This window comes from Coffea eugenioides, chromosome 6 (assembly GCF_003713205.1).
Source record: "Coffea eugenioides isolate CCC68of chromosome 6, Ceug_1.0, whole genome shotgun sequence".
NCBI lineage: Eukaryota > Viridiplantae > Streptophyta > Magnoliopsida > Gentianales > Rubiaceae > Coffea > Coffea eugenioides.
The window spans coordinates 41,656,940-41,680,741 of record NC_040040.1 but is presented as its reverse complement, the minus strand read 5'-3'; positions in this window follow the sequence as shown (position 1 = coordinate 41,680,741).

The following is a 23,802-nucleotide window of genomic DNA, read 5'->3' as shown; positions in this document are numbered from 1 at the left end:
AAGAGGGGGGTGAATTAGGTAAATTAAAAATTGATCAGGTTATGAGACACCTTTGGCTCAATATGAAATTTACTCTCTTTTCTAGATGACCACTCAATGGAACAGTTAAGCAGAAAGCAAGATTGCTTGTGAGTAGAAGAGATGAGCAATTTATGTTTGCAAGATAGTAAGTAATAGGGAAAGAATAGCAAACCAAATTTCAAGCTCCTCTTGAGCTTGAATATTACTTTATAGAGCAAGTTTCTTCAAGTTGATCAAATATAACCAATCTTTGTGTACAAAGGAATCACTTCCTCCTTGCCCCAAGCTACACTTGGTCAAGTTAGAAAGTTTTACAATCACTCGGATAACCCTTACAAAGTTACACTATTGAAGTATTTTTTTCACACAAGAAAATCATATACGAAATTTACACAACTAAGAGTACAAATATTTCTTATGGAGTATTTTCTTACTAAAATCATTCTTGATCTTTGGTAGTCTCAATGTGCAAAAGTTCTTTGAAAATAGTTAACCATGCTCTATTTATATGAGACCAAAAAGTTCCTCTATTAATACTTCTAACGGATAGAAGGCAGCTGAAGAGTCAACTAGCCGTTAGGAGTGTCAGACGTCCGGTACTCCTGTTTCTTGCATCCGACAACAGGTAGTGAGCTTGAGGAAATTTCTTTAATTCGTTTGGACGTCTGGTGTCTCTGATACTTGTGTCCGAAAGCAAATGATAAATATGAAAAATTTTCTTCAGCTCTATCGGACGTTCGGTACCTCCAATGCTTTACGTTCGGAGTGCTGCATTGTTTATCAGACGTCCGGTGCTCGAATGTTTTGCGTTCGATCGAAGTCAGTGAGTTAGAAGGAATGTCTTAATTTCTTCAGACGTCCGGTGGTGGAGTTCATCATGCGTTCGAAATTGCGCAATGATTATCGAACGTTTGGTCCTGTCTTCACAAGCGTCCGATAGTTTTCAGCAACCTTTGTTTCTTTCAATTGCACTTGATTTTTGAATCTGATTTGCTTCATAGTTGAAAGTATTTCTTGAAGAGATATTAATATCATCCATTTGTTTTGTAAACATCAAAAGTTAGGGACTAAGATTAACAATCTTCCCCTTTTTTTGATGACAAAATAATGGATGGAGGAAAAAATAATTGAGCCAAAACTCCCCATTACTCAATGCATCAAAGAAGTTTTTAAATGCTAAGATTCAGAATAATTCCTTCTCAGAATAATTTCCCCTTACACATTAACCATTTATACAACACCCCAACATCCCAACATCCATTTCTTCCCTTTTTTTATTATCATAAGATGAGTATATCAACCAATATCATCAATATCAGCAATCCAACATAATCAATCTAGCATCAGTAATCAATAATAACAACCAATATCCAATCTGATGTACCAAATACACCAGAAATGCAGTCCACAAATACAGAGAAACCATTAATATGCCAATCAGCAATCATTGAAATCAGCAAACAACAAACACAGAGAAACCACAGATACCAGAAATCAGCAATCACAAATATGCCAATCATACAACAATTATTAGCTAAGAAACAGAGAATTTATACCAAACGAAGTACTAACAAGGGAAATATTGACAAAAGTGCATTAGCAAATTTATTACAAACCATTAAAGTTAACCAATATCCATTAATACAGAGTACTTGAAACATCAAAAAAGAGAATTACAAAAGATGCAAATGCCTAATATGAAGTGCCATCCTAAAATGAAGTGCAAGTGCCTAAGAGTGCCTAAATGGTGATCTTGGACGATCCAGGCGTTCTTCTTGCAAGGCGAAACTAAACAGGATCCACTTCTTTTTCAGTTTCCTCATCATCATCATCACTAGCTTCAGTTGCTGGAGCCTTACCCTTATCTTGTGGCTGAGAGTTTGAGGCATGGACTTCAGGAGTTGACTCAAGTTGTGGCCCTTTATCTTGTGAAATAGGAGTTGACTCAGTTCGAGGCTTCTTTTGATGCACATTTTCATCTTCTTGAGGAACAAAAGGCACAAGCAGGTTTCTTTTGTCTATAAAAATGGCTTGTTGCTCAGGTGATATGGTCATTATCAGACCATCTTCAAGAAAGAGAATGTGTTGTTTGAGTTCCTCAAACAAGGAGATGATTTCATGATTATATGAGAAAGGCTGAGTAGATGATTTTCTAGGATGGATGGTAAAGGGTGAGACATACTGAGACTAGTCTCTGGAAGGTCTAGGGGTCACAGGAATTTCATGACGACTCTTTGTCTTTAACTCCAAAACAGACTCCTTGTTGCACCAATGACCATAAAAGAATCTCAGATTTTTTCTTTCAAAATAAACTTTTGAAAAGATGGTGGATGCACTCTCTTTTGGAGACACTCCAGTGAAAGGTATTTTGAAGTGAGCAAAAATTGGAGTAAAAAATTTCCATAGGAGAGTTTCCTACGGTTATCAGTGCTGATTTTGAGCAAAAATTTGCACATGACAAAGCCGAAATCGATTCAAACTTTTTCAAGAAAGCAATAAAACAAGTAAAGCTCCATTTTGTTGGTATTAGTCCTATGACCATCAGTAAGAACCAACAAGTTTGAAATTATTATAAAGATGATCAAATTTTGAACACTGAGATCCTCCAATTTTGCCTCAACAGGTATGTGAAATTGTGTTTGAAAGTGGGTTATCAGTTTTTCGAGGTGAAAATGGTGATAAGTAGTCGAAAACTCTTCATAAGAGAAAAAATTTGTCATTTTTTCTTTAAAATCATCTTCAATTTTGGTCTTTAGAACCGCATTAACAATATCAGAATTGAATGCAATATCAATTGAATTGACATGAGAAACAAGGTCAGTGTGTGAAGTACCTTTCTTAAGGTTAGCAAAGAACTGATGAAACATATCAGGATAGTAAGTGTTGGGTAAGGTCAAAATGTGAGACCATTTTTGGAATTTAAAGAGTTTAAGAACTGGTTCGAGGTCAAACTTACGGAATTCAGGGGGAAGAATGATCCTTTGAGTGATGAATCCCTTTTGTGAAATCCATTCAAACTTCTCTCTGACCTCATCATCAATAAACTTGGGCAATAGAGTTTGTTCTTCCTCTATTTGAGCAGCAGGTTGCATTCTGGCAGGACGTTTCCTTTTTCCACCGCGTTGAGCATCAGTTGGCATATCAGTCCTTTTTCTTGGTGATTTTTTAGTGGAAGGTTCAACAGTTGGCTGTTCATCATCAATGATATCGAGCAATACAGTTGGCTGTTCCTCAGACTGAGCAGTACGTTTCTCTCTGGTATGATGTTTCCTTTTTTCACCTCGTGTCTCAGTCCCTCTAGGAGATTTCACCTCGTGTTTCACCTCGTGTCCCAAGTTTCACTCGGTCAAATTAGGAAGTTTTACTATCCCTCAGGACAACCCTCACAGAGCTACACTATTGAAGTATTCACTTACAAATGAAAAGTTTACAATGAACTTCTCACCACCGAGACTACAAATCTTTCTTGGAGAGTGTTTTCTCACTAAAACTATTCTATATCTTTTGCATTTTCTGTGTGCAAAAGTTGTTTGAAATTTCTGACAATGCTATTTATATGAGACTAAGAAAGTGTTTCATTAATACTTTCAATGAATAGAAAGTAGATGAAGAATCAACTAGCCGTTGGGAGTATCGGACGTCTGGTACTCCTGTTTCTTGAGTCCGACAGCAGGCAGTGAGTTTGAGAAAAATTTCTTTAATTCTTTCGGACATCCGGTGTCTCTGATGCCTGCGTTCGAAAACAGATGATAAATATGAGAATTCTTCTTCAGTTCTATCGAACGTTCGGTACCTCCAATGCTTTGCGTCTGAAGTGTCACATTGTTTATCGAATATCCGGTGCTCTAATGTTTTGCATCGGATCGAAGTCAGTGAGTTAGAGGGAATATCTTAATTCCTTCGGACATCTGGTGGTGGAGTTCATCATGTGTTCGAAGTTGCGCAATGATTATCGGACGCTCGGTCCTATCTTCACAAGCGTCCGACAGCTTTCAGCAGCCTTTGTTTCTTTCAATTGCACTTGATCTTTGAATCTGATTTGCTTCATAGCTGAAAGTATTTCTTGAAGAGATATTAGTATTATCCATTTGTTTTGTAAACATCAAAAGCTAGGAACTAAGATTAACACCTTCCAAAAATCAGTCTCATTACGTTTCACCCTTTTCCATCCATTCTCGAAAATCATCCACTCAGTCTACCTTATTCAATCATGAAGTCATCTCATTACTTGAGGAACTCAAACAACATGTCCTTCTTGAAGATGGTCTAATGATGACCATGATATCTGAGTAACAAGCCACTTTTCTAGATAAAAGAAATCTGCTTGCGCCTCCAATCCCACAAGAGAATGAACATGTGCATCAAAAGGAGCCACGCAATGAGTCCACTCTTGTTCCACAAGAGAAAGAACTACAAACTGAGTCCACTCCTCTCACAGGTGAAGTTCACGCCTCAAGCTCTCAACCCACTCCTCATGATCCCTCGACTTCAGACAAAGGCAAGGCTCCAGCTACTGAGGCTAGTGAAGAAGATGATGAAGAAACTGAAGATGAGCTGGATCCATCTCAGTTTCATCTTGCAAGAAGAAGGCCTGGATCATCCAAAATCACTAATTAGGCACTCTAGGGACATTTGCACTTCATATTAGGATGCATCTTTTATATTTTCTCTTTTGATGTTTCTAGTGTTCTGTATTAATGGATCTCTCTGATGGATTGATATGAATTATGTATTAATGTTTTTTTTGATAGATTCTAGTTGAATGGCTAATATATTTTGATTGATATTTCTTTGTTTGGAATTTCTGTTTGTATTGTTCATCTGTTTTGGTTGCTGACTTTATGGTTGATATTGGTTGATAATGGATATTGGTTGTAATTGATTTTTAAACTCATCTTATGATGATAAAAAGAGAGAGAAATGGATGTTGTGTAAATAGTTATTGTGTAAGGGAAAGTTATTCTGAGAGGGAGTTATTCTGAGATTATAAGTTTGGCACTTAAGAATTTTGGATGCAATGAGTGAGGGAGAGCTTATGCTCAATCTTTTTTTTTTCACCCATTGTTTTGTCATCATAAAAAATGGGAAGAATGTTAATCTTGGTCCCTAGCTTTTGATATTTACAAAACAATTGGATGATACTAATATCTCTTCAAGAAATACTTGTAACTATGAAGCAAATCTGATTCAAAGATCAAGAGAATTTGAAAGAGATAAAGGAAGTTGAAAGCTGTCGGACGCTCGCGAAGACAACATTGGACGTTTGATAAACTGTGCAGCACTTCGGACGCATGAAGAATTTCATCACCGGATGTCCGAAGGAATTAAGATATTCCCTCCAACTCACTGTTTGCTTTTGGACGCAAAGCATTAGAGTACTAGACGTCCGATAAACAATGCAGCACTTCGGACGCAAAGTATTAGAGGTACCGGACGTCCGAAAGAATTGAAAAAGATTTTTCAAATTCACCATTTGCTTTCGGACGCAAGCATTAGAGATACCGGACATACGAAATAATTGAAAGAGATTCTTCAAACTCACTGCCTGCTGTCGGATGCAAGTATAGAAAGTACCGGACGTTCGATACACCCAACAGCTAGTTGACACTTCAGCTGCCTTTTATTCATTGGAAGCATTAATGGGGCACTTTTTGGTCTTATATAAATAATGCATGGTCAACAACTTCAAAAGAACTTTTGCACATTGAGAATATGAAAGATCAAGAGTAGTTTTAGTGAGAAAACACTCTACAAGGAAAATTTGTACTCTTTGTTGTGTAAAATTCGTGTAAGCTTTTCTTGTGTGAGAAAAATACTTCAATAGTGTAGTTTTGTGAGGGTTATCTTGAGTGATAGTAAAACTTTCTAACTTGACCAAGTGTAACTTGGGCAAGGAGGAAGTGATCCTTCCTTTGTACACAAAGATTGGTTGTATTTCATCAACTTGAAGAACCTTGTTCTATAAAGTGATATTCAAGCTCAAGAGGAGCTTGGGAGTCAAATTGGTTTGCTATTCTTCCCTTATTGTTTACTATCTTGTGAATCGTAATTGCTTATCGCTTCCACTCTCAAACAATCTTGTTCTCTTACTAATTGTTTCATTGAGTGGTCACTTAGAAAAGAGGGTAAATTTCATAGTGAACAAAAAAGTGTCTCATAACCTGATTAGTGTTTAAATAACCTAATTAACCCCCCTCTTAGGTTGTTTTTGATCCTTACATCTTCCCTATATTTTTTAGGGCTACTGGCCGAAATTTTAGACCAAAGAAAATAGAGGAAAAGAAAAAAAAAGGGGGAAAATAGGGGGATGATAAGTGTTGGCAATCAAAACCAACTTTGACCAAGATTTTCTTAACACTTATCTTCCATTTTCAACCCAAAAAGCCTCCATTTTTCTGCTGGTTGGCCGAGAGCAAGAAGAAAGAAAAGAGGGGAAAACTTCTTCAACTATACTTTGATTTCTAGCTAAAACTTGTCGGAAATCAACCTAAAACCCTAAACAAATCCATAGAGAGTTGCTACAAGGAGGGAAGGTGGCTGGTATGGAGTGTTTTTGGGTGGAAGGAAAGCTGCAATTTACTACTCATCTTGAGGTTTGAAGGTATTTTTGGCAAGAAACTACTCTATCTCTTTAATCTTGCATTTGAATGAGATTATTGCTTGTTTGTAGTAGGTTTTATGGAAGACTTTGTAGTTTTGTGTAGTAGATTGCTATTTCCAGCTTTGAATGATGAATTCCAGCTTTGCTAGGAAATTTTGGGCTGTCCATGAGGATTTCCAACTTGCACAAGCACTTTTGGCTTCCTTTAGGGAATTTCCAGCTTTTGTTAGTAGTTTTAGCTTAGGGCTTGAATTTTCCAGCTTTGATATGTTAAATTGCAGCCTTGGGATGTCATTTCAGCTTTGCATGGCCTTTTTAGGTTTTGACATGGGATTTTCCAGCTTGTACATGTATTTTGGCTTCACTTGAAGGATTTCTAGCTCTTGGTGTAAATTTCCAGCCTAGGGTTTAAATTTCCAACTTAGGTATATGATGCATATATGCTTGGTACATGCCTAATTTAGTTGGTTTGGTGGCCTAGTATAAGAACCCCTTTTTCCTTATAACTTATGGACTTGATTTGGGTTGTTTTGCTATGGCGCTTAACCTTGGAAATTGGAGGAAAATTGAAGAAAAAACAGGGAAAATGCTGTCCGTTTATTTTCTTCAAGTATAAGCGAGTGAAAGTGAGAGTAGAAGAGTGATTTTTGGATGATTTGGACATAGTTTGCTTAGGGATGCTTGAGTCCACTTTAGTGGTGGTATATAAGCTGAAATTTTGCCAAAATCAATACACTTTGCATGGTGAACGTGATGACCATTTTAAACATGATGTTTAGTTGCGTTTGCCAAGTTTCAAACTTAAAATATTTTACTCGTTTTCTTCCCAAAAACAAAAAGGAGTGAGCATGTATCTTGCATATAATTTTACTTAAAATACTTGTTATAATCTATTTCTTTGAATGTGTGCTAGTTTTGAGCCAAGACAAGAGGTCTAAACGAAAGGAAATGAGTTTCTTCAAATCATTTTCTAGTCGGACAATTTTCAACTTTTCACTTTGAAAGTCTTGACCTAATTTCCTCAAATGTTTGACTATAATCGATGCTCATGTACTCCAAATGACTCTTGAAATATTGATTTAGTGTGCACATAAGGTTCTCTCCTTGATTTGAACAAGAAAATGTTACATTTTTGATAAGTTATATTGTGATAGCCCCACCGCCCCTAAGGCGTACCAGAGGGGTTAGCGGACTGCCTGCCCAACTCTCGCCAGGACTAACGAGGCAGTTAAATACATTCTAAGACGTTTCGGAATAAAGTAGTGCGCTTACACGAATCAAAATCGCAAAATGGAAAAAAACAAAACAAACCCGCCAATGAATAGTGGCTGCCACGTCACCCACCAGACCGAAACCAATCAACTACTAATAGCGTTACATAACTCTAGAGAATGAACATTTCCAAACCAAATAGGATACATGAACAGGGATAAATAGTTTTATACACATACGTTTGTTATTAACAAATAAAAGGAAAATATTGGGATCCAAGTACAGTCAGAGTTTCCAACCATCGAGGAGCTTTACATAAGAATATATTAAAACTAGCTCAACTCATACATCAAAACATCATAGTCTTCAAAAGTTGTTCCCTGTAAGGAAAATAAAATTTAATGGAGTGAGCTTTTGCCCAATGAGGTACCATCACTCAGGCATTCAAAGAGTACAAAATCACAATGATACACTATTCAAAGAAGTTCATCAAGTGAGGACAACAACCATCACATTCCAAGAAGGTTTGTAAAAGGATACGGTCGGCTCTCAAGAGCTCATTTTCCACTGTTGGCATACTTGATCTCACCTTATTGACGCTCCGTCAATGTAGAAAAGTAACGAATACCGTAGACCCCACTTTACTCCAATTCCTTCCACCTCACATACCCCTACCGGGTCCGAACTCCAAACAATTCAATAAATGGTAATACTCGAGTATACCGGAATCAAGAGTCTCGTACCCATCGATTCCTTAGAAACAGTTCCCCATGGCTTATCAATTTCCTCGACCAAGTCCTTGCTGGCTTGATTCAATTGACCACCAATGGAGTTGAGCTCAGAATCAACAGTATAAGTCGTTGGATACACATCCAAACGACACCAATTCAAGTATAATTAAGACAATTCAAGTGATACAGTAAACAGTCAATTAAGCCATAGAGTACGAGAGTGGTAAAGTACACTCTCGTCTCAACCAGTATCATCAGTAAACACAAACATTCCAATCATACATCTCAAGTATAACAAAGCCAAGAAAAATCAATCATGTGAGTAGTACACTCACCAAGCAAACACAGAGTGAAATCACAAATTTCTGTCCGACGAGTGCCTTGCGTCACCAGCACGCCCTAAAACATTCAATAACACACAGTAAGACTCGATTACGAGTCATAAACCAAATCCACATACTACAAAAAATAAGGCCCCATGGGAACGTATAAGTACAAAATTAAGCTAGGGAAAGTCCGGAAATGAAAGTTAAGCCCTAAAATCCAAAAATATATTTGATGTAGTTTAGCGTATCGGAAACAACCGAAGCTACACTTATCAGATTGGTGTGCAATTTATACCGTTTTGAAGCTAAGATAAAGGGCTAAAACTTTACTGAAGACCACTCAGTCCAGTTCGTAGTGTAGCTAGGTCAAATTTTCAATGTACCAAACCAGAATCGTACAAATAGGTTAGCTAACCGCATTCTGGTTATATGACCATAACTCAGCTACCGAAGTCCAATTGGGGCGTTTCTAGGGCTTTTAGAAAGCTAAGACACACCACTACAACTTTTGTATTTTGGCCAAATGCTAATTCGGTAAGGATCAGGGTAAAAAGGCTCGGTCAGATTGGGTGAAGTGTCAACTCTATCCACCAAACTCTACCTAGGGCAGTCTGGGGTATTTCTATCTTTTCACAGGTTACAGTGCTCGGATTGGGCTGAAAATTTACAGGCAACTATAAAACATCATTTTCTAAAACTTTCATGTTTTAACCCAAGGCTTCTTCGGCCTCTAACCTAGCGGAACAGAACAGGGCAGAACAGGGTTTAGTTGAAACCCTAATCTGGAAATTTCGGTACAAAGCGGAAATTTTCCGTAAATCGCTACAATTTATGCATCAAGGCTTCATTCTAGACCATTCTAAGCCATCATACATGGCCAACCAATATTAAACATATAAAAATAGAAAAATCATGAATTATTATGAAAATTCACCAATCTCCACCAAAAGTCACAAAATCTTGCACAAAACCAACTCTATGACTAACACAAGTCATTAATTTCACATTATCAAAACCAAAGAAGGAATTCCTTAACTACTCACCTTGCAACCTCAAGAAAAGAGCCAACTTAGCACCACTTTGTTTCAAACCACTTCACCAACAACCTTAATCCTACCTAGAGAAGGGTTTTTATGGAGAAATTGAAAGTTTAAACGGTTGATTTGCTAGATTTGTGCAAGAAATGGAAGAAACAAGTTGAGAGCTTTCTTTTCTTTTCTTGTTGAGAGGGCCGGCTATAGGAATGGAGAAAATGAAGATTTTTGTAGTCAATTGTGAGCTTTTAGTAAAGTTTGTGAATAGTAGTCAAAGTCAAGATTGAGTCACAAAGTGACACTTGTCACTTTCTTTAATTCAAAGCTATCCTTTTGTCTCTCCAACTCTCATCCATCTAGTAACCTCTAATTATCTCTTAACACCTGATAAATTAAACCCGGTATACAAAACTTAATCTAGTTGACCAAATTTTACCGAACTTACCACACTAGTGGGTCCCACTCCGGTATATACCCTTAAAACCTCATGAACTAACTTATACTAGGAAAAAATAATTTAAAAACCATATTTTCTCATAAAAATTATTTTTAAAATTTTCCGAATAAAGAAAATATGGAAAAACGTGCAATTAAAAGAAAATAAAACCTAGAAATTAAGAAAATTACGGGTTCTCACATATATGGGTGTAAAACTTGTAAATTGCTGCATTTTCTAAATAAAGTTTTGAAACCCCAATTTCTTCATGTAATTTGGTTTTGTATTGTTAGTCTTTTAATATAGTATATGACCACAGGACTCGAGAGAGTTCAAGAGGACGAACCAGGGTTAAAGTGAAGGATTGTGATTGATTAGTGAGTGTTCCTCGCACGATTGTGTTTTAAATGATTATATGGAATGTGGTGTATGTTTGTTTGAGTGTTAAATGCTTTCCAATGAATGTTAAATGGATTTTCAGTAGGCGAGTGTGTACTTTATCGCACTCGACCTAAGTGAATGCGAATTTTCAATGATCAAATGATTGAATGCTACTTGTGCATGAATGTAAACCTTTGGCTGAATTGGGCCCTTGCCCTTCGTTGCCAGTCGACTCGAGCCAGAAGCGGATTCGGTCGGGCGGCTGGTGACCCTGGGACAGTGTTTGGTATACTCGAGTATAACTACGAAATCATATAGAGTACTAGCCAATGAATGCAATGCAATGAATGAAATGAACACTGAAGAAGTTTTCACTTTTAAATGTTTTTAATGTCGGAGGAATAAGGGAAATGGTCGGTGACTGAATGACTGAATGAATGGCTCCAGTGAGCACGTATCCTTCCAATGATTGAATGTTTATTTCTTGAATGACTATTTATTACTGTGCAAAGTATGCAAATTGTTAAATGCAATATTTCCGTGCTTTATCTATCTGATTGCTTGTTTAGGAACCTTACTAGGCTTTTAGCTCATTCCATTAGTTTGTTTTCCTTACAGGAGTGGAGGCCGAAGCAAGTAAGCGTGAACTAGTGTGTCTAATCTTCATGTACCTGTATTTTGTAGATGGAATGTATTTGGGGATATTTGGTAATGTAATCTTTTGTTTCACTTTTGGATTGTAATTAAGTGTGAATTATTGGTTGAATGGAACTTTTATGTTAAGCTAGACACGTGAAAGACTATTTCAAGAATATTAGTGAGCGAGTCCTAGCGAGAGTTGGACAGGCGGTTCGCCAAACTCTTGGGTTCGCCCTTGGGGGAGGTAGGGGCATCACAGACATCATCTAGTTCTTCGATTTTTTATTTTCTCACCCAATTAGTTGAATCCACTTACCCCTGACTTCTAAGCTTGGTCAGGGCACCCTCCTGTCCGAGTTTCAAAACATTGGTGTAAGGTTGAATATTGTTGAAAGGTGTGAGACCCCGAAATTTTACTTGTCTTTATAACCCTTATGTGAACTCACTTACCTTTGATTTTCGATTTCTTTAATGGTTGAATTTGAGCCAAGAGAGTGAATTTTGTTAAGAAAAGTTTCATATTCTCAAGTTGCTAGAAAATCTAGAAATTTTCGCAGGAGGCTCTGCGCAGCTTTGGAAAATCGGCTATAACTTTGTATAAGAAAGTCAGAATTGAGTTCTGTTTGTTGCATTTGAAACTAGACTCATAGGGTTTCCTACGGTATAAAATTCAGAGTTTGATTCAATCGCTATAAATTCTAGAGAATTGGCAAAGTTGACTGAAAATTCTGCCCTACACAAGTAATAATAGGAATGTTGTAGTAGCTTATGGCTCAATTTGGACCAACTTACGAACTGAATCTCTTTGAGGTGTCTTCTAAAGATTATTAGTATTTGAAGTCTAGTTTTTAACAGGCCAAGTTGTATGAATTTTTTATAGTTATAACTCAAATTATGATTTTTCTAAAGAAAGTGCATAAGTTAGGATTTTTTGTGCATACTAGGGTTTTTGGTGTGTCTTTGGTGTATTTTGGTAGTGTGATCACTTGGTGAGGTGTGTGTACTAAATTTGATGGATAAGAATGAGTATTAGGTAAGAAAAGTGTGTGATTAGAAGTGTTAATAATAAGTGAGTGAACGCGCGAGTTACAAAAAAATAACTTGAACCGACGTGCACCGTTTACTATCGATTGAGTGCACCACTTGAACACTACTTTATTACCTTAATCTCCTTGTTATGATTTTAGAAATATCAACCCTAAAATATCCTCCAAAGGAGTCGAAATTGTGGACTAAATAAAGAGGAGAAAAGGAAAAAAATAAGAAAATCTCTTATGGTGCCAAGTGTTGGAAAGTTAGGGATGGTTGACCAAGCAAATTTTCTTTCCTTCTTATCTCCAATTTGGCTCATCTTCCTCCTTTATTTCTTCGTGTTGGCCGAAAATAAGAGGGGGAAAGAGAGAGAAAAACAACCTCAACTCCAACTTTGATTCTTTCTTGTTGAGCTGAAATCAACCAAACCAAACCGATTAAACTTACCTTTTAGTGCTTGGAAGGCTTGGTGTGCTGAAATTTTGGGAAGATAGTGGTTTGTTTCTCACTTACAAGGAGCTTTTGGAAGGTATAAGGGTTGAACTTGCTTTTCTCTTGTTTAATCTTGCTAAAGTTGGCATAGAAGTTCTTAATCTTGGATTGTGATGATTGAATTCCTAGTTTTTGATGATATAGTGGAATGTTTAGCTAGGGTTTGCGTTTTCAGCATTGATTATGGTTTTTTACCTAGTAATTGATGGTATTGAGCTAGGATATGAATGTGGTGAAGTGCTTGGCTATGAATTTTTAGAGTAAAAGTTGAATTCCAGCACTTAGTAGTAATTCTACCCTGTTTTAGAACCAAACTGACCTGCATATTCGTCCTTGATAAAGGCTGAATCAGTTCTTGCTCAAAACATGAAAGGTGTAGGGAATGAAGTTAACTATCTACCTACAAATTTTAAACTCAATTGGAGCACTGTAGCTTGTGAAATAACTAAAATACCCCTGACTGCCCAAATGCCCTATTTCACAGGCAGCTTTCTATTTTCTCTGAGATTTCAAATTTTGACCTTGAAAATGCAATAACTGGGTGTCAACATCTTCATAGGAAATGTAGGTCTCTATCTTAGCTTTGAAACGCCATAAAATTCAACCCAATCCGATAAGCGTAGCTTCAGTTGTGACCAAAACGCCGAAAGATGACAAACTTGCTACTTAGACATTCTTCTTTAATACTAGTTTCCAGCTTTGGTCTTGGTGGTTTCATTGCTAGAATTGACTTGTATTTGGATGATATTGAACCTGGTTGAAGAGCTATTGTGTTAAGATTGCTTATGTGTTGAATTTGGGCTGAGTTGAGGGAAAAAAATGAAGCCATAAGTGGCTGGATCATAGATAAATACAAAGGACATGCTGCCCAAATTTTCGTTCAAGGGTTAAGCGAATGAACTTGAGACTTGAGTGACGACTCGAGGTTGAAGAGAACTTCGCGTGTTATGGTATTCGAGTTTTCATTAATAAGAGGTACATAAGTTAAAATTTTTGCCAAAACTTGTACCCTTTAAAAAGTGAAAATAGCGACCCTTCAAAATATGATTTTCTCAATTTTTCATACCAAGTGTGACTTCCAAAGTATGAATCATTTCTTTATCGAAACTAAAAGAGCGAGCATAAATTTTTGAGAGTTTGAGGAGCCATATGACTGCTATTTAAATGTGAGGACCCGTAAATTTTCTTTATCTCATCATATGTTATTTTCTTTTCTTGCATGCATTTTCTTCATGAAATCTTATTATATTGCTTTTTTGAGATTTTTATAAGTAAATATAGTTTTAAAATCATTTTTCTAGTATAAGTTAGTTGTTAAGGTTTTAAGAGTGTATACCGGATGTGGGACCTACTAGTGCGGTAAGTTCGATAAAATTCAGCCAATTAGGTTAAGTTGTGTATATCGGGTTTAATTTATCAGGTGTTAAGAGACAATTAGAGGTTACCTAGATGGATTATCATTGGAGAGACAAAAGGATAGTTTTGCATTAAATAAGGGTGGCAAGTGTTACCTTGTGATTTAATCTTGACTTTGACTACTATTCATCACTTTACCAATTAAGCAAAAATTGACCCAAAATTATCCTCATTTGCAAGCTTCTTGGCCGGCCCTCTCTAGAAAGCAAAGAAAAGAAACCTCTCAACTTTCTTGCCTCAATCTTGCTTTATCTAGCAAATCAACTGTTTAAACTTTCAATTTCTCCATAAAAACTCTTAGTTTAGTAGTAGTGAGGTTGGTTGTGAAATGGTTTGGAAGAAAGTGGTACTAAGTGGGCTCCTTTCTTGAGTTGCAAGGTGAGTAGTTAAGGAATTCCTTCTTTGGTTTTGATAATGCGAAATTAATGACTTGTGTTAGTCATAGAATTGGTTTTGTGGAAGATTTATTGACTTTTGGTTGAGATTGGTGAATTTTCATAATTATTTATGATTTTTCTGTTTTTATATGTTTAATATCGGTTGGCCATGGTTGATGGTTTGGAATGGTCTAGAATGGACTCTTAGTGCGTAAATTGTAGCTAATTGCAGAAAATTTTCACTTTGTGCGGAAAATTCCAGATTAGAGTTTCAACTAACCCCTGTTCTGCCCGGTTCTGTTCTGCTAGGTTAGAGGCCAAATTAAGCTTAGCACAAAACATGAAAGTTGTAGGAAATGATGTTTTATAGCTGCCTGTAAAATTTCAGCTCGATCTTAGTTTAGTAGCAGTGAGGTTGGTTGTGAAGTGGTTTGTTAGAAAGTGGTACTAAGTGGGCTCCTTTCTTGAGTTGCAAGGTGAGTAGTTAAGGAATTCCGTCTTTGGTTTTGATAATGCGAAATTAATATCCTGCATAGAACTAAAATGTTTTTGGGGGTGAGCTAAACCTCAATGAGGTTTCAAAAGGGAAAATCAAGTATTTATAAACCAGTGCATAAGTGCTACTTTGAAAACACATGTAGAAGTGGTACTTTTGCTGGTAACTTTACTATGAGTACAACTCATAAATACTTCATCAAATTAACTGGGTAGCCATTTGTATCGTTTCCCTTTGAATCACTGTGTCTAGCTGCTTTCCTTTATATCTGGTATATGTATCTGATTGGTTAAACGTGAAAGGCCATGATTTTACCCCTATATGTGTTTGGTACCTCATTGAGCGCAAGTTCACCCCTTTCTGTTACCTTTATTTTCCTTATAGGAGACAAACTTGGAAATCACGGTTTTGGAAGAAAAGGGTCAAGCTAGTCTATATGTCATGTTGTTAAACTCTTTTGAAAACGAAACCCTAATTGTATTTTGTATAGTATGAATACCTCGGATTGCACTGTATGTTAATTTGTTCAAGACTCCAATGTAAAGATATGTAGTTTCCGATTGTTCGTTTTCTTTGGATCTTATCGCGTGTACTATAGTGGGTTTGTGTGAATCGATTCCGTAGTCCTAGTGACAACTGGGCAGGCGGTCAGCCGAACCCTTTGGTTCGCCTTAGATTTGAAATCTATCAAACTAGACGAAATCTATCAAAATCTAAGGTACCCAACGGATCGTACCTTCTACGTCCTCAGACGAGTCAGGGACCTGATGGTGCTCTAAAGAATATACCCGAGCCGGTACCTTCAATCCAGCCCCTTCCTTTTCTGACTGTCCAGGGTTAGTCTTAGTGGGTTGCGGGGTCCCTTTTCCTTTTCGCAATCGAACTGGGCAGTCAGCAATCCGATGATCGGCACTTCCGCAGCGCAGACATTTTCCCTCTTTCTTCCAACAATTTGCCTCCGTATGATTTGGCCCTCCGCAATATCCACAGGGACCACGAGCAGCAGAGACCGGTCCTCCCGGTGAAACACCACTTGACACCCCTGGTTGTCGTATTCCCCCGTTTTCCTTTCTAATCTTAAGGAGTGTACTTTTACCCTCTTGCTCGGAGCTACTCCCAAGAAAGCCCCTTTTCTTGGCTTGGAAGTTTTTCACCTATAGCCTAGCATTCTCTACTCGTTGCGCCTTCTCTACGGCATCGTTGAAGGCGTTAATTTGGGCTACGGCTAGATCTTTCTGGATCTCCACGTTCAGACCCTGGACGAATCGCCGTATTCTTCGTTGCTCGATCACGATGAGTACGGGCGCGAATTTGGACAGCCAAGTGAATTGGCTCTCGTACTCTGCCACTGTCTGGGTCCCTTGACGAAGCCGGATAAATTCATCCTCATTTCGTTCCTGAACTAGAGGAGGGAAGAATTTAGCGTTGAACTCCCGCATAAAGTTCACCCAAGTCCTGGGCGTTTGCTCTCGGTCCCACTTTTGTCGTATTACGTTCCACCAGGAACGAACCGCCCCTTCCAGTTGAAAAATAGCAAAAGTCACCTGCCGTTCCTCCGTGTAGTGCAGGGCAGCAAAGATATCCACCATTTTCTCTAGCCACCTTTCGGCTACATCTGGATCGGATCCGCCAATAAACTTTGGTGGGGCAAACTTCTGAAACCTCTCGAGGGCCTGGTCCTCGCTCTCCACGTGATTACCAGGGTTCGCAGGGTTGGGGTTCGGGTTATGACCCTGTTGGTGCACCACTTGGGCTAGCAAATCAGTTATTTGCTGCATGGCAGCAGCTATTTGGACGTTGGGGTCAACCCTAGATTCAGGGTTTGGTCCAGACGAGATTTCCCCAGTGCTCCTTTCAGACGTGGGTTGCCTAATTCCACGCCCACGGCCTCGTCCACTACGAGTGCCCTCCATTGATCTAAGTCAATCTAAGGTCGAGGCGCAAATATAATATTAAAGCTAATTATAGGCATAAGCAAGTAATAAGAGGTATACACAGATCAAAAGCATTTATACACACAACTGTACCCAACCAGTCATACAGTAGCAGTCAGCTAGATACAATCAAAAGAGGTCCATGAAGGTAGCGGGGTCATTCAAAAGTACTATAGACGAACTAGATTAAAAGCACAAAAGCAACTAACGAAAAGTTATTTCCCTTCTAGGCCTCCATCCCTAATCTACGAGAATGCCACAATTTATATCTTGATCCAGCATACTTACTAACACCCGAACAAACCACATGAAGTTCCATAGAATCAAATTTCTAGTTTGCCCAAGTCCTTTCTAACCTAGGCTCTCATCTATTTAGTAGCCGGGCACAAGAATCCCAAATAAGATAATTCACAACTCGAGCCGGCCGGTCCCAAGAGTAAATCATCTATATTAAAGATTCCTACCCGACATACATACCTAACTTCCTCAAGTCCCATGATAAAAATCTTTACACTTATGACATGCACGGTTCATAGCTTATGCTCACCTGTGACAGCCCCACCTCACCCTAAGGCGAACCAAAGGGTTCGGCGGACCGCCTGCCCAACTCTCGCCAAGACTACAGAGTCGATTCACACAAATCCAATATTGTACGCGCGATAGGAGCCAAAGAAAACGAACAATCGGAACCTACTAAGGTGAGAACATGCTTACCAAACCATAAAATCATAGTCTCAACGGAATACATTTAATAGACAAGGTTAAACACTTATACATATATTTACATTGGAGTCTTGAACAAATTAACATACAAGGCAATCCGAGGTATTCATACTACACAAAATACAATTAGGGCTTCGGTGTCAAAAGAGCTTAACAACAAGACATTTATACTAGCTTGACCCATTTCGTCCAAAACCGTGATTTCCAAGTTTGTCCCCTGTAAGGAAAACAAAGGTAACAGAAAGGGGTAAGCTTACACTCAATGAGGTACCAAACATATAGGGGTAAAATCATGGCCTTTCACGTGTAACCAATCAGATACATATACCAAATATAAAGGAAAGCAGTTAGACACAGTGATTCAAAGGGAAAGGATACAAGTGACTCTCAGGAGCCAGATTTCCATTTGCAGTACTTGATCCAAACCCGTTGACTCTCCGTCAACGTAAATAGAACCAACATATCCGTAGACCCCACTTTACACCAATTTTCGTCCATCAAACATACCCCTACCAGGGCCCGAATGTCGAACAGGAACAGTAATGCTAATACTCGAGTATACCGGAATCAAGAGTCTCAATACCCAAAGATTCCCAAAACAGACTACCGTGGTTCGTTATCTAATCGACCAGGCCCTTGCCGGCCCGACTTGAGTAACTAGCCACATGTGTCGAGTTCAGAGGTCACAGAAAGGTCGTTGGATACCAGCCTCCAAACGACGTCCGAACAGACTCAGATACAGTTAACAGATTATACACAGTAAATAGGCATATGGACAGACAAGAGAACGAGTGTGATAAAATACACCCTCATCTCAAACAGAATAAACAGATAGTGCAGTCATTTAAATCGCAGATTGCAGGGGCAAAAATCAAGTTAAGTAACAAATGAGAGGAGTGGTACACTCACCGGTTCCAGTACAGATACTTCAAAAATTTTTTTACCCAAAGTGGCCTTAATCGCCAAGAAACCCTAAAATAATCAAGATAAAACAATTATAGTTCGCACATCCACAAACCCAGTAAATGGAATGCATAAAAGAGACTCGACAACATGTCGTACGCCTTTTCAGGTTAAATACTAATACAAAAGAATATAAATATGACTTTTGAGCAAAAAGATAACAGTTGGTCCTAGGGTTACAAACAACCCTCAAAACCTTTCATTTTTACTAAGATCAACTCAACTTGAAGGAATCGCGTAGCTCTAAAATTTTGGGCAGCATGCCCTCTGTATTTTGCTATATTCCAGCCATTTATGGCTTCATTATTTTTCCTCAAGTCAGTCCAATTCAACACATAAGAAATCTCAATACAATAGCCCTTCAACTAGGCTCAAATTCATCCAAATACAAAGCAAGTCTAGGAATGCAACTAGAAATCAAGTTTTAAGAACAAAAGCTAAATAATAGGTTTGACGTCTCTTAGCGGAACAGACACAACCGAAGCTACACTTATCGGATTGGGGTGCAATTTATACCATTTCGAAGCTAAGATAAAGGCCTACAACTTTGATGAAGACCACTCAATCCAGTTCGTAGTTTCTCTAGGTCAAAATTGCAAATTACAGAACTAGCATCTCACAATCAGACTAGTTAACCGTACTATGATTAAACGACAATAAGTCAGGCTACCGAAGTACGATTGAGGTGTATCTTATGGCGTTTCAAAACCAAGACATATAGCTACATTTCTTATGAAGACCTATAAAGTTAAATCATGCATTTTCAGAGTCAAAAATTGAAATCCCCACGAAGACAGAAAACTGTCCACGAAAATAGGGTTTATGGGCAGTCAAGGGTATTTCAGTCATTTCATGGGTTACAGCTCTCCGATTGAGCTGAAATTTTGTAGGAAGTTAATTAACATCATTTCATATAACTTTCATGTTTTGTACTAAGCCTAATTCGGCCTCTAACCTAGTCAAACAGAACCGGAAAAATAGGGAAAATTGGAACCCTAAAACTGGAATTTCAGCACAAAACCGAAATTTTTCCGCAAACAATCTCAATTAGCACACAAGGGATCCATTTAACACAATTTAGATCCATCAATTAAAGCCCAACCATATCCATCATAGGAAAACAGAAAAATTCTCACAAAAATCAGAAATTTAGCTAACTTCACTCTAATCCATAAAATCTTCCATATAATCAACTAATTAGCTACCATAAGTCACCAATTGACCATTATTAGAAACAAAAGTGAGTTCCAAGCAAAATACCTTAACTCCTCAAGAAAGGTAGTAGCTTAAGGGTCTTTCTTCCAAAACAACTCCACCAAGTCCTTCAAACTCCCTTAGCAAGTCAATTTTGTGGACTAATTCAAGAGTTAATCGGTTGGATTTCAAGATTTGTGCAAGAAATGGAAGATATAGTTGAAGCTTTCTTTTCTTTTCTCTCAAGAGGAAGTTCGGCCAAGGAGGTATGAAAATGAAGATGATTTGGGTCAAAATTGGAGTTTTAGTAAAGTGAAAGAAAAGTTAGGCAAGTCAACTTCCAATCGGATCGTGACACTTGGCCCTTCTTAAGTGTATTCTTATCCCTTTGTCTACCAAGCTTAACCTAGATAACTATCCTCTAATTATCTCCTAACCCCTTGTAAAATAATATCTCTTCATACAAAACTTCAATTAATCGTCAAAATTTTATCGCACTTAGCGCACTAGCGGGTCCCACGTCGTCAACGCACTTCAAACTTATCAAGACTAACTTATACCATGAAAAATGATTTTAAAACTATATTTACTTATAAAAATCTCGAAAAAGCAATATAATAGGGTTTCATGAAGAAAATGCATGCAAGAAAGAAAATAACATATTATGAGATAAAGAAAATTTACGAGTTCTCACACTCTCTCCCCCTTAAAGAAATTTCGTCCTCGAAATTTTCTTATCAACGGAATCTATCAAAATCTACAGAGGAGGCCTGGACAAAATTGCACAAAACAGTTCCAGCCGTTTCATTTCAGATTACCAAACAGGCCCTGCTTGAACGACCATAACTCAGGACTCACAGATCGGAATCAAGAAATTCCAAAGGCATTGGAAAGCTTATTGATAAGGCTATAACTTTTGTGTTTTGACCAAAAACTGAATCAGTACAGAGCATAGGGAAAAATGGGTCCAAATTTCCTGTCAGAACTGGCCAACTTCAAAGGCAGTTCTAACGCCCAATTTTGTTTTAGGTATAACTGGAGCTACAGAACTCAGATTTGGACACATTTTATACTGTTTTGAAGCTAAAACAAAGATCTACAAATCTTATGAAGACCTCAACACCCATTTCACATGTTATCGAGGTGAACTGAGCATGGTCAGAAGCGAAATCAAGAAACGCAGCAAAATTCTGGGTTTAGAATAGAAGTGAGTGTTTTCGCCATAACTCAGGTTACACAGATCCGTTTGACCCGAAATTTTGCAGGAACAACAAGGACTGAAGAAGCTACAACTTTCATGTTTTGGGCAAACCCTGAATCCATACGTAACATAAAGAAAAATGGAGCCAAAGTTCAGATGCTGGGCTGGCCTGTTTCCCCGTTTTGCCGGTTTCAAACGTCGCAAACGCATGGTTCATTTCTATGGTTCTCATGCAAGTTTTCCAACCAATTTCATACCAAATAAACACACATACACCACCTTCTATTTGCCTTACAAGAAAACCGAAATTCCTTTCCCAATTTCATCCCAACACTTAACAATCACTAACCTTAGTCTAGGCACTAATCTTACTAACTCCAACTAGTTCTAACACCTTAACCAACTACACTCTAATCATCTAAACCCTAACTCAACTAACATAACTTCCCATTAGCCTAGGGTTTCATGGCCAAATCTGATTTTTACTAAGAATCACCATACAATTGAAATTAATACACCAATGACTCCATTTCCAAGTCAAAACCCAACCAAATCGAAATTGAATCATGAAGCAAGAAACCCTAATCTTTCCATAGCCTTAACCGAAATTGATGGAGCAATAAACAACTAGAATAAACCATCAAACTACACAATAATCACCACATAAACCATACAAATTCATAATTACAACAAAAACATCTCTTCACATGGTTTCAAGACTTAATCACCAAGAGTTAACTTTCAAATCAAATGATTTACCTTCACTCAAGCCTTGTTGATGATCAAACCACAACAATCAAGTGGCAAAGTTGTTGCCTTAGACTCCAAAATCAAGATGGTAGCTAGAAGAAGTTGAACTTGGAAGAACTTTTCCTCCTTTCTTTCTTTCTTGCTCTCGGCCTTCTCCTTCTCCCTCTTTTTTTTTCTTGGTTTTGTTTTGTTTTGTTTCTCATGTTTCTCTTATAAATCCTATGATAGAATATTAGTCAAAGCTTTGGAAGATATTTTCTAACACCACCAATCACATAAAAGCCCCAATTTGCTCCTTAGCCCTTACACCTTTACTTTCTCTTTCTTACACTCTTGCCCATACATATATAGAAAGCTTTCAATTAACTCCATAGGACCTAAACTTAATCTAGTCCAAACTAATTAATCTTACTTAATTTCTCTACTAATCACCCCACTAACTTAATCATCTACACTTAATCATACTTTCTCCATAATAAAAACAATTAAACAACAACCTTTATAACATTGGCAAAATTAGGGTTTTAAACCCAACTTAAGCTTTCTAATCTATTGGAACACTAGAGGGTTTACTAGTCTGAGGTTTTCTAACTTTTAAACTTACTTAACCTATATAAAATAAATCGAATCCTATACTTACTTGTACCAAAACACACTCTAGTCTACCAAACATGAATTACAACTCAAATTTGTGATTAATACAAAAACTAGGATTTTATAAATAATCCAATTTAAGGTTTTCCAATAATTTAGTACAAAATAGAACAAAATGCTATTAATATCACATAATTTCGAAATTAAGGACTATCCGGGGTCTCACAACTGTACTTAACCTAATGAATCAGTAGTATTAGGTATATGTCTTGGTTTCGAAACGCCATAAGATACACCTCATTATTAGATAAAACAATGAAATTACGGCATTCAAAATATCTGATACCGAGAACGGTAGATATGTGAATACTAGAACAACTATATTTTCCTTGAGCTAAGTATTAATCCATGACTTTTGGCCAACTAATACAAACTCGAAACCCTAAACTGGAATTTCCACACCAAACTAGAAATTTTCCGCAACCAATCATATCCAACATATACCAACTTCATTTCACACTATAACAAACCATCAATCCATGACTAAACAATAATTACTATATAAAAACAGAAAAATCAATAATAAATCAAAAATCCATCAAAACTCCACTTCCAACCATCAAACCTACTACAAATCAACATATTTAGCCACAAAAGCCACTAATTAGACATTATTAGGATCAAAGGAAAGGTTCCTTAGTCACTTACCTTGCCAACCCAAGAAAAGACCCAACTTAGCACCACTTTCTTCCAAACCACTTCACAACCAACCTCACTACTACTAAACTAAGGGTTTTTATGGAGGAATTTCAAGTTTAATCGGTTGGATTGGGAGATTGAGCAAGATTATAAGCAAAAGAATTGAAGGTTTCTTTTCTTTTCTTCCTAGAGAGAGCCGGCCAAAGAAGCTTGAAATAAGAATGAATTTTGGGTCAATTTTGATTTATGGTAAAGGTAAAGTTAAATGGTCAAAGTCCAAGATTGAATAGGATGGTGACACTTGTCACCTTTGAAGCTTAAACTTATCCTCTTGTCTCTCCAATACTAATCCATCTAGGTAACCTCTAATTACCTCTTAACACCTAGTAATTTAATCCCGGTATACAAAACTTAACCTAATTGGCTGAATTTGTCGCACTTAACGCTACTAGCGGGTCCTTAATTTTCATATAACTATCTTGCTCAGTTGGTCCTATAAAGTTAGGCCCTGAGGAACAGGTTTATCATTTATATAATGATTATTGTATAG